The sequence below is a fragment of the Manis javanica genome, chromosome X, assembly GCF_040802235.1.
Source record: "Manis javanica isolate MJ-LG chromosome X, MJ_LKY, whole genome shotgun sequence".
NCBI classification, from domain to species: Eukaryota; Metazoa; Chordata; class Mammalia; order Pholidota; family Manidae; genus Manis; species Manis javanica.
In genome coordinates, this window is record NC_133174.1 from 98,660,526 (window position 1) to 98,677,359 (window position 16,834).

General features: G+C 48.3%; 1 protein-coding gene across 4 annotated transcripts in view; it reads left to right on the forward strand.

The window, feature by feature from the left end:
- Positions 1-16,834, forward strand: part of FRMPD3 (FERM and PDZ domain containing 3) — a 123,448-nt gene that overhangs the window by 19,151 nt on the left and 87,463 nt on the right. The window contains exon 3 of one of the 4 annotated variants that reach the window (XM_036991440.2): positions 11,330-11,530. The exons of the other annotated variants lie outside the window; for them this stretch is intronic. The gene's annotated coding sequence lies outside the window, so the exon portion shown is untranslated. The remainder of the gene's footprint in view (positions 1-11,329; positions 11,531-16,834) is intronic. 4 annotated transcript variants of the gene reach the window in all.

Sequence of the window (16,834 nt, forward strand, 5' to 3'; positions counted from 1 at the left end):
TCTGAGGACTCAACTGGGGCCATCAGATCTGCCCCCAGACTCATTCATGTTGTTGGCAGGCTTTGAGAGTTTCCATTCCTTGCCATGCCATGTGGACCTCTCCACTAGGCTATCACACAGCACAGTAGCTTGCTTCTTCCAGTATGGCTGACCAGAGAGAGAGAGAGAGACAGCATGTGACCAAGGGCAGGCCAGCCCAAGGCAGAAGCTGCAGTCTTTATAACCTTATCTCAGAAGTTGTATCCCATCACTTCTGCCATATTCTGTTTATTAGAAATGAGCCATTAGGTTGTAGCTCAAGCCAGTGGGAGGGGATACACAAGGGTATGAGTATCAGGAGGTGGAGATTATTGGGCCCATTTTAGAGGCTGCCTACCACAGACGGATACAGATTGATGGTAGTGGCAAAAATGCCCTAGTGACGTGGAAACTTGGAAGACTCTGGCTAACTGGGGGTCAGCCTAAATAGTTACTGCACTTAGTGGTAGCCAAAGATATTGGGTACCAAAGGGGCAAAGAGAAGAACCAGAGGTAGGGTGGATGGTAGCAGGGAGATGTTTGACCCACATTTGGGGTTACCAAATGTCCTGGCATGCTCCTCTAATGCAGGTCCACATTTGCACAGAGGTGTTAGCCTCCTCTGCCCTGGGCCCCCAAGGAGCAGCCCTACAAGCCCGGCCAGGGAGAGAGAAGGGAGCCCAGGGAGCCCAGTGGCAGCAGAAGTGGGAGAGGGGAATGCAGGTTCAGCAACTGCATTTGTTTGCAGTTGGGAAAGTTGTTAATTTTAGCTTCCCACGAGGGGCTGAAACAGAAGGGTTTGCCATGTCTGCTGAACTAGCCCTTGGCTGCCTCCCACAGGCCACTGCCACCGTGTCAGCTCAGCACAGCCGTTCACAGGGTGCTGAGCTCAGTCAGCTAAGGGTAAAGGAGGGCTGTGGGCTCTGAGCAGCCTGGTGGGTCTGAGGCCTTGGGTAGGGGGCCCAGCCAGCCTTGAGCAAAACAGTGCTGTGGGCTTGTAGCTATCTGTTGGTGCCTCCTCTTCCCTTTGCTCATTCCTGGGTTCCCATCCTGCCTCTACCACTTGATGATTTTGTCACCCAGGGCAAAATCTCTTTATTTATAAGCATCTCCACTTTTCTTCTCTGGAAAATGGAGATAAACAGTCCCTAGCTTACAGGGTTGTTGTGAGGAATCGTGAGCTCATGTAGGTGAAGCACCAACACATGGTAGCTGCTCTTACTTGTATATGAAGCTCTGACTCAGGGCACCCAGCCCAAATGAGGCAGGTCTCTTTTCACGCAAGACCCACTTCCCAACCAATCAGAAAACCTCTCTGAGTGTGTCTTATTTTGCCTAGGGCTTTTCATGGATTTATGTGGGTTGGGCACCCTAATGATCTCCAGTTTATAAGAAGAAACAAGCCCAGAGAGGTGAAGTGACTTGCACAGGATCACACAACTACTAATAAGTGGCAAAGCTGAGACAATAACCCACATCTGTCCCATTCCCAGATCTGCCCTTTTTCTCTCCTACCAACTGTCCACCAGTTAGCCCTGAGAATGATTTCAGGATGTGATGGGGGTAGACAGTATAGTCAGAGGTTGGCTACAAAGGTAGAAGGCTCTGGATATACAGATTAAACAACCTTTTGGAGCCCCACAAACTTGACTTTGTGGTATAGTTTCTGTTCCATCTCCACCACCTGGCTTAGCCAGAGTAAACATTCTATTCTGTGTAACAACATTCGCACCCTCACCCCGACACACACACAAACATACACACACACGCATTTTTCTGCCAAATGGCCAGTTTCCTTGCAAACATATTTCTGAGATCAAGAAACAGGGAAGCAGGTACGGGTGTGAAACGTTTAAAAACCTGCTCAAAATGTGAAGCTCCAAGGCGTAGATACCCTCTCCTCATTACCAAGGGAAACCTCAGGCCCTGCAGTGGGAGGTGGGGACCTGGGCTGGCCACTGCTTGCTCTGGCCTTGCAGCTTAGGGTACACTTACCCTCTCCTTGATCTACAATAGCTGCAGAGAGGGGAGAGGTTGAAACCCTTGGAGCTTGAGGCAAGGAATTAGGAATGGAGAAGAGGACAGACTTAAGGCGTGGTCCGGAGAGAGGTGACTGAGGAATATGCAGATCCAAGAAGTCAAAAGAGGATAAAGAAGAGAAAGTACAAGAATTGAGAGGAAGGCAGGGGAAATTAAGGAAGAGAAGAATTTGAGAGGTATGAAGGAAGGGATGAAAGATAAGGAGGGAAAACTCAGATTGCAAAATGCAGAGAAATACTAAAAGAATGGCCTCCAGAATTGTCATACAGGAAGAACAGAGGGGCAACAGTCTCCCTGATAGAGGGCTGTCTTGCCAATAGGTTTCAGCCCCAGGCAAGTCCACTATGAATTCAGTGTGACCAAAGAAGTGACAGTAGAGTGTTCTTGGGGTGAAAGAGTTATACCCAACTTTATTTCCATGGTGGCAGGTCAATCACTAAAATCCCATCCACTCAGAGCGAGTCTACATGCAACAAGCCAGCCTCTGCTTCTGGGCCTCTCTGTCCTTGGTGCTGCCACCCTCCAGCCTCTGCTCTTCTGCAGCCTTGCAGCCCTGCCACCTCGTCGCCCAGAGCACTGGGCGGAGCTCCAGTAGCAGCGTATTGCCCACACGTGTGTAGTGAGCTAGCCAACCAGGGCCAGGTGAGAATCCTGGCCACAGGAACTTTCATTTTATTCACAAGGGCTTAGGAGACTTATCTGTAAACTGTCTTTGCACATGGCCTTTACTTAGGCTGCACATTTCTTGGGGGTAGCTTGCATGGGGCAGGTGTTTATTAGCCATTAATGGGGAAGGGTGGTTCCTCACCCAGCCACTCCTTTGTACCTGTGCCACTAATGAGCAACATTTATAAAGCATGCCTAGTGTGTGCCAGAGAATATGAGAGTGAGGAAAATCAAACAGCAGGAAGCAAAGAAAAGGAGAAAAGCAAAAAGAAGGCTCCCACAGGTTAGACTGCGCTAAGGGGGTAGGAGGACAGAGGTGCTGAAGCTTTCTGCTCAGCAGCCCAATTAGGACAAATCAACTAATGAAGGCCTGGAATGGGAGACTCCCAAAAGAGAATGGGTGTATATTCTAGAATCTTATTTTAGACAACTATCAGGCCCACCTCCACCACCAGCAGGACTAGCTCTGAATTTAGAGTAAGGACACCAAATGCGTCTGAATATATGTATGTATTTCTGCGTGTGTGTTTCCAGAGAGGAACATTTTCTCTCCTGGTACACAGATGCTTGCACACCCATGGAGAGCACACAGAAGGTGCGTGAGAGGAATTATGCTGTCTGCTGTCCAGGTGTCAGTGGGTCTTTCTTGGCATGTGAAGCCCTTCCCTCCCTGAGTTCCCTTCAAGGGTCTGCTCTGTGGAAGAGGGGCCCTGGCTGGGAATATGTTTTTGTTTTCTGTGCTTCCTTTTTCCTCTGCCCCAACCTTAGCCGGAGCTGATATTTCCTCAACAACATCCAAAGGGGGAAGCAATCATTGGTTTGAGAAGAATCTCCGAGCCAATGAAATGTCAGCTCAGCTATTGTTTCCAGATGCCTAAAAGAGAATTATTCATAGATGGAGCGAAACCTCTGTTGACCAGAGTATTTGGGAATGGACAAATAATAATACAGTTTTCTGGCAGATTGAAGGTTTTCATTTTGATTTACTGTTGAAATTCTGTATAAAGTCAGAGGCCTCTTTCTCGCCTTAGGATGTAAAGCGCAGTGAAATGGATTCTGTGTTTGATGATTAAGGACCTTGCTTTCTGAATAACAGCCCTGATATTTAGAATCACAGGAAGATGGTATGGTTTAACAGTCAGAACACTGAACTCTAGAAGTCAGAAAATGTGGGGTCTACTTTAGCATTGCTACATCCTAGCAGTGTGATTTGGGGCAGTGGCTTATCCTCTTTGAGCCTGGATTTCCTCATCTGTAAAATGGAGTTGTTATTTTTATAGGATAGAGGAAGTATAGGTGAAAATGTGAACTGAACCCAGACCGTCCCCTGGAAATTACTTACTTGAATTATTCTCTCATACATGCTTATTTCATTATCCTTCGCTGCTTTCTCCTAACAGCTTAGTGATGAAAACATGTGATCAATTGATGGATTGGAAGATAGGCTGAAATTTCACCATTTGTCCTGTTCATCAGAATGTTAACACCTGAGGACACATGCTGTGTACCTCAGAGCATTCAAACCCCTTAGCACTAGTTTAGTTGCAATCACCTCACCTGTGCTTAGTCATGTCCAGCAGTGGTGACAGTGTCATGCCTCCATTGCTCCACTATTGGGCCAGACTGCAGGTTCAGACAGGATCCCCTTTTTCAGACCTCTGGACAGGCCTAGGGCCTGGTGTTCCACAAGTGCTTAATACATGGTGTCATCCTGGTATCATCATTCTCTGGGGGCTACCTAGAAACTGGGTAAGACAGGTGGAATGCACACAGGGTTTCCAATTCACTGTGACTGCTGGAGTCATATGCACAATCACAGCAAGGGGAATCTCAGAGCTGGAAAAGAACTTATCGATGAGGAAGCAAAGGTCAGAGGCTCTTAATCGGGTAGTACACCAGACACAAGTCTAATCACTCTCTCTTTGGAGCAAATAGGGCAAAGGGAGGGAGGAAAGCAAAAGAAGTTTGTGATCTGGGCTCAACCCCCCACCCCAGCCCTTTCCCACCTGCCCCTTATGTGGGATTACTTCACCTGGTTAGGTGGAGGGTTTGGGATAGAAGAGGGACTGGCCTCTGGGGTAGGAGTCCAGGCCAAGGTGACTTGGAGGAACTTGGGCTCTTGCGAGAGAAGAGCAGAGATGAGTGGGCACCATGCTGGAGGGATAGCCAGAGGGCATGTAGCCGGGGATTGGGGCAGCAGGTGGTAGCAGTGGCTTATGTGTCTCTCCTTAAAGACATCTGGCCTACTCCCCAGTTTTGCCCAAGGATACTAGAGGTATAGGGTGCTGGCCTTGCCCCAGGGAATCCCTTTGGGGCCCCAGGAAAGAGGAAGAGCCAGCCAGCTGACTGCCCCAGGGTAGTTGGCACCCTGGCTCGTTGATTCTGAAGACAGAACTGAGCTTACGGTGATGGTGAGGAGAGAGGCCAGGCAAACAGCTCACCCAGACCAGGACTGTCATATAGAAATATTCCCATCTGGGTAGTTCTAGAGAAGCAAGTCTGGGTAATGATAAACTATGAATTTTATGCATGAGCTGAACATTGAAAGACTTCAGCCCCAAGCTCCCAGCTAGCATCTGAGCCAAATCCCACTCGCATAGCATTTAATCAGCTTCCTGACAGACCCCAGTAAAAGGGAGATGAATTTGCGAGATTGATTAGTTAATACCCAAGTGTTATGCTTACTCCATGATACAAGAGCACCAGCCTGGGGCCTCTAGACTTTCTGCTGCTCAGATCCTGCAGCTGCTGCAATGGCAGGTGGGCCTGGGAGCTGCCCCCTGGGGAGCAGACTAAGCTTAGCTGTTCAGGTTCTCAACGCTCCCTCACCAGCTAGGGATGCCCCCCTGCTTCAACCTGGGATGCATCTGGGGCTTGGGAAAGTGTTAGTCTCTTTGCCCTCCATCCCCTATTAGGGCCTCAGCTGTTTATTGCCCATCTCCACCTCTACCAATCCAAAGTATGCTAATCCTTCAAGACTTGCCTGGAGTCTCACCTCCTCTAGGAAGCCTTACCTGACCATCAGTGCCCTCAGGGAGCTTTCCCTTCTTCCAACTCCAAAGGCTCAGTATTGTCTGAACCACAGATAATCACAGGCCATGGTTAGAGCTAAATCAGAATTTAGCTTGTTCCATCCATCCTCACTTGTAAATGCTAGATTTATTTAACTATAGCAGTAATACATGCCCATTATAACAAGTCAAAAAAAATAGAGAGGCTTAAAGAAAAAATAATTTATCTCCCTTTCAAGCCCTTCTGATCCTGTCCCCTCCGAAAACCAGTATTACCAGTCTCTCCAGTCTGTCTCTGCTCAGACAGACCTATACACACAGCCCCTCCATTGAATCTGTAAGAAGGCTGAGACCCAGAGAGGTGAGTGACTTTTCCAAGATCACAAAGCTCACTAGTGGCTGAGCTGGGAGTAAGAACCCAGGGGTCTAGGCTCCCAGTTCCCAGGCCAGTGCTGTTGTGGTTTAGTTGCTTCCTAAGAGAGTCTTATCTCCCCAAGTGAATTGTAAACTCAACTGAGGGGGAAAAAAAAGATATGTTCTCTCTTGCATTTCCCACAACACCTCGCACAGTTTTGAGCATCTGGTCCAGGGTGTTTACTAAATGTTTGTCTCCTTGTTTTAAATCCTTTCTGAAACAAGAAACAGTATAAATAAAGAAAAAGAAAATGTTTGACTCAGTGCCTGGTGCGCTAGACTGCAAAGCCGAGCCATGCAATCATACAGAAATTGATTGTTAAGATGGCTGGGGAAAAAAAGCAGCCGAAAACTCAAGTGATTGGTGACTGTGTGCAGCTATCTGAAGGCAGAGATGAATTTAGAGAGCAAGGAGCTCAAATGTTTGAGGGCCGTGCTCTCTGAGCTGAGCTAATGAAGCTGAGAACCTGGTTTGAGGGTGAGTGGGGGCTGTGCTGGAGCTGGGAAGTGAGGCCCCTCAACGCCTGACTTCCACTGGCACCTGTTGCTCCCTGTACCCATGGCCATGTTGGCTGCTGCCAACCTCTGAATGCTGACGAAGGCCCCCTTGGCTGTGGCCAGGTATGTAAAGCTCGTTTCATGTTCCAAGGCTCATGAGCCAACCTACATATGTCCTCTTTTCTCCTTTGTGTGTCAGTATTGGGATTTGTGCCAACTTATTTGATATACTTGTTTATTGCTGATGGGGTGTGAGCATAGGAAAAGCCAGGTCCCCTACCCATAGGAGTATCTCCTTGCCTTGAGGAGCTGGGGAGATGTTGAGAGCAGCCTCTGGCGCATCACCTGATCTGGAGACCTTTGGAAAATCATAAGCACTAATTGAATTTTAGAGCTGAACCAAAATTTCAAGATCATCTAATAAGGTTATTAATGCCTCATGTTTATATAGCACTTCATAGTTTATGAAATGACTAGATGTGACTCATGCTTCTCATTTTATATGTAGAAGCCTTTGTTTATTTAAGGAGACCCTGACAATGGGGTGATGGGGTGTTCTCCATTGTCTTCGGTGTAAGAATATGGCATTGTGATTATGTGGGAATGTTCTGATTTTTAGGAGAGGAGTAATGAAATATTTAGGGACCAAGTATCGTGATGTTTGAAACTGTAAAATGGGACAGCATTTAAGAAGATACAGCTAGGGGTTGGGGAAGGTGAGGAGTTGTTGTTTAGTGGCTACAGAGCTTCAGTTTGGGATGAGAGAGTTATGTACATGGATGGTGGTGATGAATGCACAGCAGTGTGCAGATACTTAATGCCACTGAACTGTACCCTGAAAAATCATTCGAAAGGTAACTTTCACATTGTGATGCTTTTCCACAATAAAAAATATGTAAATACATACACTGAGATAGATAAAGCAAGAATGGCAAAAATATTAATAAGTGTTGATTCTAAGTAATGAATAGAAAGGTGATTATTGTTTTTAAGGCTAGTTTAGTAGCTCTGTGTATTTGAGACTATGCGGAACATACGGGAACATAAGGAACATACAGAATAAAAGAAACTCCTAATGTGAGCAGGCCTATGGAGAAATGAACACATGGCTTTCTTTATCAGCCAAAGATTGTACCAGATATGAGTCATGGACGCCAAAGGCATGTAGAAGATTGAGACACATGATGGAGAGCAGACAACAGATATGGGTTGCTGTGTGCTTGGTTATTATTGGTCAGTTGACAGGTAAGATGGCAAAGCTGTACCAATTGTCTACTCTGAGTGGTAGAAAAGTTGTCACATGGAAGGTCCTTAGGTTGCAACATAAGACAGCTCATAGTTAAGGGTATCTGTCACAAGAGCTCTAAGTGACTCAGAGGCTGATGGTCCGTTTTCTGCCTTACACCTCCTCTAGGCCATGGCCATGCTCATGATTGAATGAAATAGATATAGAAGTTGCTGAAACTCTCATCAGTTCAATTTGGTTGGCTTTGTGCCATGCAGCCCCACTCTTGAAATCTCATCAAACTGTATATCTTCTAGGTGGGGGTCAGAATGGTCCTCTGAAAGGTGACCCCTAATGGCTTGGTTGTCCAAGGTTTGGTGAAAGTAGAACTCAGAAGGCAGGACCTGCGATCTAGTCACTCAGCCCTACCTGTCCTGTGCTCTGTTGGTCATTTGAGCCTTTCCTGGTAAAAGGAAAGAGGAGGCTCTGGCCTAGTGCTGGGACCCTCCAGATGTTCTTGACTGGAGTACGAAGGTGCCATCCATCTCACTGCTGGCAGGGCTGGAGTTAAGTTCAGAACTCAGCAAGCAGAGCCATTAATGTGGGGTCTGCCCCCCACACCACCACCACATGATGAGCTGTAATTTGCCAGGATCACTTTGTCCCCACTGTTGCTTTGCTAGACCTTCCCAGCTTCAGCCCCTCCAGGCTCTCATCCCTCCTTAGCAGACAGAAGGGCTGACTGACCCTCCCAGTGCACAAGGGAAAGGGACAGGGATTTAATTTGCATGTTCCTTTGGCGAGCATTTGCCTGGTGTCTACATTAATCACCATAAAGAATAAATGCCACCAAGAGAATGGAGCAAGCCAGAGAGAGAGAGAATGTGTGTGCCTGAGCCAGCAGTGGGGCCTAATGGGAGGAGAGCAAGCCAGTCCAGAAAAAAGATGACAAGAATGAATTCTTGGTGAGCCCTCACTCATCTCCTGAGTCTCTGGGACTTCAGTCTCTTGAAAATTGGATCTTCTTTCAAGCTATGCTTGATAGCCATATTCCAAAATAATGGAGTCTGGGGCTAAGAGAAACCAGGCTTTGAGAAGGCCTGATGCAATGTCATCATAACAGATGAGTGCCAGTGAGAGATTGGACAGACTAGGAGAGGATAGAATGTTAGAAATTATTTACTAGTTCCATTTCCTTCCTAATTTTATACAGAAGGAAACTGAGACTGGCAAGAGGAAGGGGCGTAATCAAGGCCACCCAGAGAATTAGTCCAGGGAAAGCCCCTGAATCCTAGTCTGATCCCTTTTTGTAACTCATAACACATTGCGCTGGCAAACAAAAACCCCATGAGCTGAGAATTCTTTTTCTCTCAAGCATCTTCGCAAGGTGGTGCTGACAGAAACCCAGTCTCGAAAGAGGCTTGCCCCTCCTCCCTCCCTGTCTTACCTAGCAAGGTGGTCATGCTCTAGAGTCAGGCCAAGCTCCAGTAGGTCCTCACTCTGCCTCCAGCCTGCTCCCCCTCCCTCTCCTTTGTCAGCAGAGGCTTACTGGAAAAGCCATTCTCAAATGAAGATAATGTCAGGGAAGTGCTTGTTAGTAGGTAGCCACTAGCTGACTACAGGCTCGGCCATCTCCCATGGTCCCAGTCCAAGGCCCTAGATCTTTGCTGCACCTGGCCCAACTCATCTTACCTTCTACTCTGAGCACAGGGGTGGCCAGATTCTACCCTGGGGCCTATATTTTCACTCACCCCAGCTTCCAGAGCCATATGACACTCTGTTGGGTTTCTGGGGAGGTGGAATCAGGGAGAAAACCTTGGGGCAGGAGTAGTACAGGCTTTTCAGGGTTATAGAACCTCAGAACAGGAAAGGACCTTGATATGCTCCCAATGTGTAGATAGGAAAACTGAGAATTACTGTCACAATAATATAGCCTAGTCCTCGCTTTAGAGCAGAGCATGAGGAAACAGGGTCCCCACAGAGTTTGCTGCATAGGGGTACCAACACTATTGGGCAAGGCAGTTAAATAGGTGGTTGAGTGCAGGCTCTTGGGGAAAGGAGTGGGGAGGGCCTGGGGATTACAAAAGAGATGAGAATTGCTTTCTTGACAGACTTAAACACAGTAAAAACAAAAAGTTGCAATGTTCTGGATGGGAAGAAGGACCTGGAGAATAACTCCCTCTAAAAGAAAAAGGCATCTCCATTTGGACTCACAATACAGCTCCCACGGGTCTGGTGCCCCAGCCTGGTTCACACTTGTCCCTGTCCAGAGACCCAGCCCTTCCCTCGCTTGTAAACCAGTGAAGATGGGATGCTGGTAAGGCTTTCAGCAGCTCTGTTTCCTTGTGCCTCATTATGGAGAAGGAGGGGAGTGATTTGCTGCAGTTAGGGCTACCATGTATGGTTGTGCAGGTTGTGAACTGAATAAAGGTACTTAGCCTAGCCAAGGAGGTAAGTAGGGGTGGAAATCTAGTCCATGCTTTGCTGACTTTTTGCAGAGCATTTGCCCTTTTGCAGGACTGAATCCACCTGGTGAAGGGGTACGTGTTTCATCTGACAGAGCCATAACAGTTCATGGGGCTGCATTCACCCAGATGAGTAGCTTTTTTTATGCTTTTTACACAAAGGCACTGAAGAGATGACTTCTGGCTTCGGCTGCCATCCACCATGGGCTCCATGCTCCCAGGGTGACCCATCCTTAGGCTCCTAAGTTCCCCACCAAATTCTCCTCTCCGTACCTCCCCGTGTACCTCATCACCCCAGGCTTTTTGTTCTTGCCAACCACATTCAGAGCATGAGAGCAGGAAATCCAGTGAAGCAGGTCTCCTGGACCCTGGGGTCCACCTCATGACGACTCCCAGATTTCTGAGCTCTCTCAGCCCTGCATTTTCTGCCCCTGTGCTCTGCCCACCTGCTTGGCTCAGCCACCACATCTTGGATGCCTGTTCCTATCTTGATAGTCTGGTGCCAACTGTTTGTCTGAATCGTGACTCTGACTCTTGTGCCCCCTGTTTTCTGTGCCCTGCCCTCCCAGCTGCCCCTCTGTAGTCCGCTGTTGCAGCCAGAATGCATGCCCTGGGCCCGTGGGGCCCTGATGTGGGAGCAGGGTTGGGGCGCTCTCCTGGAGCACATCAGTTTGCTCTTGTGCGCTACCTGTGATCTGGATGGAGGCCTCCTGTTGGTGCTTTTCACTGTGACAGAACGGACCTTGCTGAGTGGGGAGGGGGTGGTGACAGTGGCCAGGGGCTCTTGGCTGGAGTACTTTGTCGTGTCTCTGTAGTATTTGGTCATGACCCTACCAGGTACTCAGCCTGTCCTCCCTGGGCTGCCAGGGAGGAGCTGTGGCAGGACCAGGATCTGGCTGTGGTACGAAGGGGAGGAGGACAGGTTGGTCCTTGGGATTAGAGTAGCTCCTTCTGGCCATGCTTAAAGCACCCCTTCCCCCACTTCCTGACAGCTGAGGCCCATGTCTTCCAAATGAGCTCACGGGGCCCTCCCAGAGGCCAGTGGATTATGATGCCAGATGGGCCTGAAGCAAACCATCCAGCTGAGTGCTGCTGCAGAAGAAAGGAGCCTCAGGTCAGGACCAGCACTGGGCCATCCAGAGGAGAGGCGACCGGGAAGGAGCTGGGTTCCTTAAACCTCTCCTCTCTGACAGGTAGGCCAGCATTCTCAGTTGAGCCCCTTCAAGTGAGGACTAGCAAAAGCCCTTGGATCAAGAAGAATGTGAAGGGAACAGCTAAGCGTTTTCCCTCCCTGCCTTTTCGAAACCTCTACAAATCCCAGAGCTGGAAGGAGCCCAGGAGTGGGAGAACAGGCGGGGAAAGAAAGCAGAGGGCCTGCCATCAGTCTCCTGCCCTAACAAGCTGGTCATCGCTGGCTCCAGCTGGCTCCCCTGGGATAGAGGGGAGCTGGGAGTGGGTCCTGGTCAGTGGGAGCAGGGGATTGAGATGGGATGCAGTCACAGTTGGGAACTGCATCTTAGAGCCAGGACAAGGCCAGGGCAGAAGCCTGGGGTGCCCATTGAGGGGTACAGAAAGGCCCAGCGGGCTGAGGTCCTTTAGGGAGTGTACAGACCAGAGTAAGTCCAACTCCAAATGGATACTGGAAAAGGAGCCAAGCTTCATAGAGTCCAACAACAACAGCCCCTCTGCTGCCTCTCAGGTAATAGAAGCTTCTGGTTTCCCCAGGGGCCTGCTTCACCACCACCCTCTACCTCCAGGATCTCTCACAACTCAGTCCCCCCACCAGAGGTGGCTGCAAATCCTGAAGGATATGGTTAGCTAATTCAGAAGGCCAAGAATCTGGTCATGCCAAGAGATGAGGATTAAAAAGGGGAGTAAACCCCAGATCAGTTTGCTTTTAGTCAGAAATATCTGTTCCCGGTTCTTTAAACTCTCTTGGAAAGAACCACACACCCTGGAAGAATGTTCCAGTTTAGTCATGCCAGTGGGCTAAGCCAACCAAGTAAGTCGGTGAGGGGGAAGGAAAGGGGAAGGTGCCCTGGGATGGAAGAGTTTGGTGCTCCATGGAACTTGGGTTCCTCTGCTGGGGAGGCAGTTCTTCGGGAAGCTGGCTGGTCTTTGCAGGGGCCCCACTGCAGGAATTTGTCAGTTGGGGTTTTGGAGGTGGTGGGGGGAGGAGGGAAGATGGGGGAAGGCAGGGGAAAAGGTTGAGGCAGAGGAGAGAGTTCCCAAGCAAGCATCTCTGAGCTTTGGAGAAGGATCCCAGGTCAAATTAAATGTGTAGATGTTGTGGCTCAGATGTCGTGGCTGTTTTTTTTGTTCAATAACATTAGAAAATAGGCAGCTTCCTTCCTAGGTTTAATTGGTTCGCTAGGTTTTAAAAAGCACCCAAGTTCTATGTTCAATGAGAAAGAAATCTGAGTTCTATGAGGGAAGGGGTTCAGCGAATGAACAGGTTTCATTCAGATTTAGAGTTTGCAGTCTGCTCAGTTCAAGCTCCTGCCCCTGAGTAAGTTATCCAGTGAGATGGGAGCTGTGACCATGGCCCACTGGTAGCCTCTGGGCCCTCAGGCTCTTGGAGGGCAGGAACAAGGGGTGAAGGAGTACAGGGGAAAGAGAACTGTTCCTCCTTGGTTCCATCCTGCCTAATGGTTTTCCCACTGAAGAGCACTCATTTGTCACATTTAGCTTCAGGAGGTATGACAGGATGATCCATCCCTCAGGCCGAGGCCTATAAAAACCAGGAAATTGGCACCTGCAATCTGCCATTCTCTGCTTTTGCCTTCTCTGGCTGCAGCTAAACTGCTGCTAAAATGCTGACTGCTGCCTTGCTGTGATGGAGAGAGCTTTTAACAGGGTAGCTTGGCCTGTGAAACTTCTTTGATTCAGAGCCACATAAAATGCTGGAGGGGTGAAGAGCTTAGAAGGGCCAGTAGATGACTGGGGAAGAAGACCCTTGTGGCAGGATGTGAGGAGAGCTCCATGAGGCTGGTGTGTGCCTGGACCTTCCCTGGGTGCTACCTCCAGTCACACCCAAAGAATGGGCCCAGCTGTTCCAGACATTTCCCAGACATGGATCTCCAGTAACTGGCTTCATGGGTAGCCATCTCCGCCCATGGTGTGCTTTGAGAACCTCCACAGGTCCATTCCTACCACAAAATATGCTCTCTGTGCTTTTGCCACCCCTGAAAATTATTGCTGTGGGGTAAGGCATTGTCCTTTGAAGACCCTTTTTAAAATGTGCATTTTTTTTTTGTCTGAGATAAGTCTCATATATCAGATGTGTGGGCTTTTACCTGTTAAAAGCAGGTACACAAAGAAATGGGATCCAGGGCAAGTGATGCTCAATGGGGGAGAGAGGATATGTTTGCAGCGAGGTGAAGCATAATGGGCTAGCTGAGTTGGGAGTCATAACTCCCTGGGCAGAGAGGGAGGACTGGGCAGACAAAGGGGATTCAAACAACTGGCATCAGTTGTCCCTATAATCCGGGTGTCCATGTGTGCTCCCCTACCCTGAAGATGGAGATAAGATTCCTTCAAAATCAATGCCCCCCCACCAGATTGCTGCATGCCCAGGGACAACCCTCCCTTCCTGGTCCCCGGCCCCAGGCTATAGGCACCTGGTTCTCCTGAAAGAGTTCATCTACACCAGTGGTACGAAACCTTGGCTGCTTCTTCAGAATCACTTGGGGAGCTCTTAGAAACATTAATGCCAGACCCCACCCCAGACTAATTACATTAGAATCTCTGAGGAGAGGCCCCTGGGGGCACGTCAGTGTTTAAAAGCTCCCTCAGGTGATCCTAATATGCAGAGACGTCAAGAAGCGCCCAAGGGCTGATTTAGACATTCCGCATGTTGCAACTTTTCATGTCAATCCAAATGTGGAGCTTGGCCCTCTTCATTAATCCCAACCAAATAACTAGTCGCCCAAGGAATTGTGTGTAGGAGGCTTTGGGGTGAAAGAAGAATTTAGCACTCAGCAACACAAACTTAAAATGGAAAGTTAGGAATCCTGAGTCATTTCCCCAGTCTGGCTCTGGCCTCCCATGGTGTTCCCCAGTTCCTCTCTGGCCTCCATCTACTGCCCTCTCTGTGTTCCCCCACAACTCGAAAGTTCTGTTTGTTTTCACCACCCAGCCTTACGCGCTTTCCTCCGTTGCCGTGGCTTCTGCCTACCCATGCTGTCAAGGCAAGCAGCTTATCAAAATCTTTTCCCAAAGACAGTCCTAGTTCTCTCCTTAAGAGGGAATCTGGTGCCAGTCGGTAAGATGATTGAAACTTCACCCCAGATCCATATGGTTTTGACAAGGACCCTGGATGGCCTCATTGTCATATCTCCATTGGCTCTGAGAACCATCACAGACGCAGGCCCTGCTATTTCCATCCAAAGAAGTAGGGCCGACATCTTGCAGGGGAGGCCCAAAGCTGGCAAAGCATTTGAAGACTGACTGTCTGTGTATCCACTTGAGAGAGTCTTTGTGTACTTGTGGGTGTTTAGCCCTTATGGCTAATATGCAAATTTGGCCCGTTTGCAGACTGACAGGACTTCCCCAAGTGCAGAAAAAAATGTCCTTGATTCATGACCTAAAATAATACAGACTGTTGCTACAAAACTGCTTTGAGATGAAAACATGACATTTTATTCGCTGGGTGTTTATTGGGGATGTCAGATGCCAGCCACTGGGCTGTGCTTTGGATTTGATGGTGACCCAACCTGCATGCCGGCTACTTACAGCCTAGTGGGTTTTAGTAAGCTCCTTTTGGAGCTCCTCTTCTTGAACTAAAAAGCACTATTTTTATTAAAAAAAAAAAAACACTAAGCTCTGAGTCAGGAATTTCTGTGCACTGGAAATTCTCTTCAGCACACAGGTGGGTTTCTATATATGGGCCTGAACACATGATTTCCTTTTTTATGTGTATGAAGTGGCAATGTTTAAAAGGCATGCGGTGTATATGTAAGACTTTTATTGGCCTGTCTGTGATTCTGTTGGGGGAGCGTTGAGTATTTTCCTCTGTCCTTGTCTCGCCACAACAAAGAATTGAAGGGCAGAGACACAGTAGTGAAGCCGAGTAAAAGTTTTATTATTTAAAGTGATTTAAAGAGAGAAAAAGTACAGACCACCTCAGTGAGGAGAGGTGCCCTGAAAGGTTGGAGAAAGAAAGTTTAAGATTAAAAGGTTATGCACTGAAAGGTTGGGAAAAGTTAAAGTTTCCCACTCAGAAAGTGTGGGTGTCCTCAGAGAGAGGAGTGCCCCAAAAGGTTGGAGGTTCCCCCTTTTAAGGATTCTTCAGAAATGTGATTAAGGCCTGAGGGTACAGACCTGTTAAGTGGTCTTTGAATACTTAGAATTAACACAGGAACTTCCTGCTCTGATTTCTCTGGAGTGTTGATTCCACAGCATATCAAACATGGCTGCCTGCCTAGCCCCCAAGTAGAATTATCATCCCCATTTTACAACTGGGAAAACTGCTCACCTGCTATTTGGTAGCAGAACCGGATTCAACCCCAGGGCTGTCTGACTCCAGAGCCTTTCAAAGTTCACCACCTCCTGATGCCAGATGCCAAAGCAGGGCTGAGGGAAAGCAAGCTCCTTCATCATCAGTAACATCATCATCACTGTCGTCACGTGGTCATTATCGTCCTCTTATCATATCAGCAGTCATTTGTCAGCCACTTTCTTTGTGCCAAGCACTGCATTAAAATGCTTTTAATAATAATAAAGAGAATAATACTAATAAGTTAACAGTTATTGCATTCTTATGTGTCAGGCACTCCCCTAACCATCTCACAAGGATCACCCTGATCATTCCATACCATGTTGCTATGAGATAGATCCTATTCTTAGCCTTGCTTTAGAGAAGAGCAGATGAAGGTTTAGGCAGGCTAATTTACCTGCCATGACCTCACAGCTAGCACATAGCAGAGCTGGGGTGTGGCCTCCAACAGCCTCCAGACTGCTGCCTCCCAGGTCAGGGGTTCCCATCTCTCCCTTTTTTCCAGTTTGGGAGCACTGTCTGCCACTGGCTTCTGGTGACTGGAGAGCTCTCTTGGGCCCATCTGCTAACTGTGCTAGTTGCTGGAGTGGCAGGCCACTGTGGCCGTGAGCAGATGCCCTCCTACGTGAACTGGCAACCCCTTTCCATCTTGCAGCCAATGCCATGAGAATGAGAAATCTACCCAGAGGGCCTCCTGGCCAAACAATTTGTATAGCAGAACTTGGGGAAATATATAGCCGAGACCTGTATAGGCGGATCCCAGGTAAATAAGATGACTCTTCTCTTCATGTTTTCTTCCTTCTCTTTCTTTAGGATCAGATTTAGAGTCTATATTTACTCCTCATTGTACTTTCAGGACACCTTGCCCACTAATATCTCTTGCTGATGCCTCCTTTTTCCTCCTCGTCCCAGCTAACCCATGAGTCTCTTACATCCTGCCTACTTTCAGTGTGATTTGCTCATCATCTTGTTTCAATCCTCTTTCAAAAATGCCTGCTCA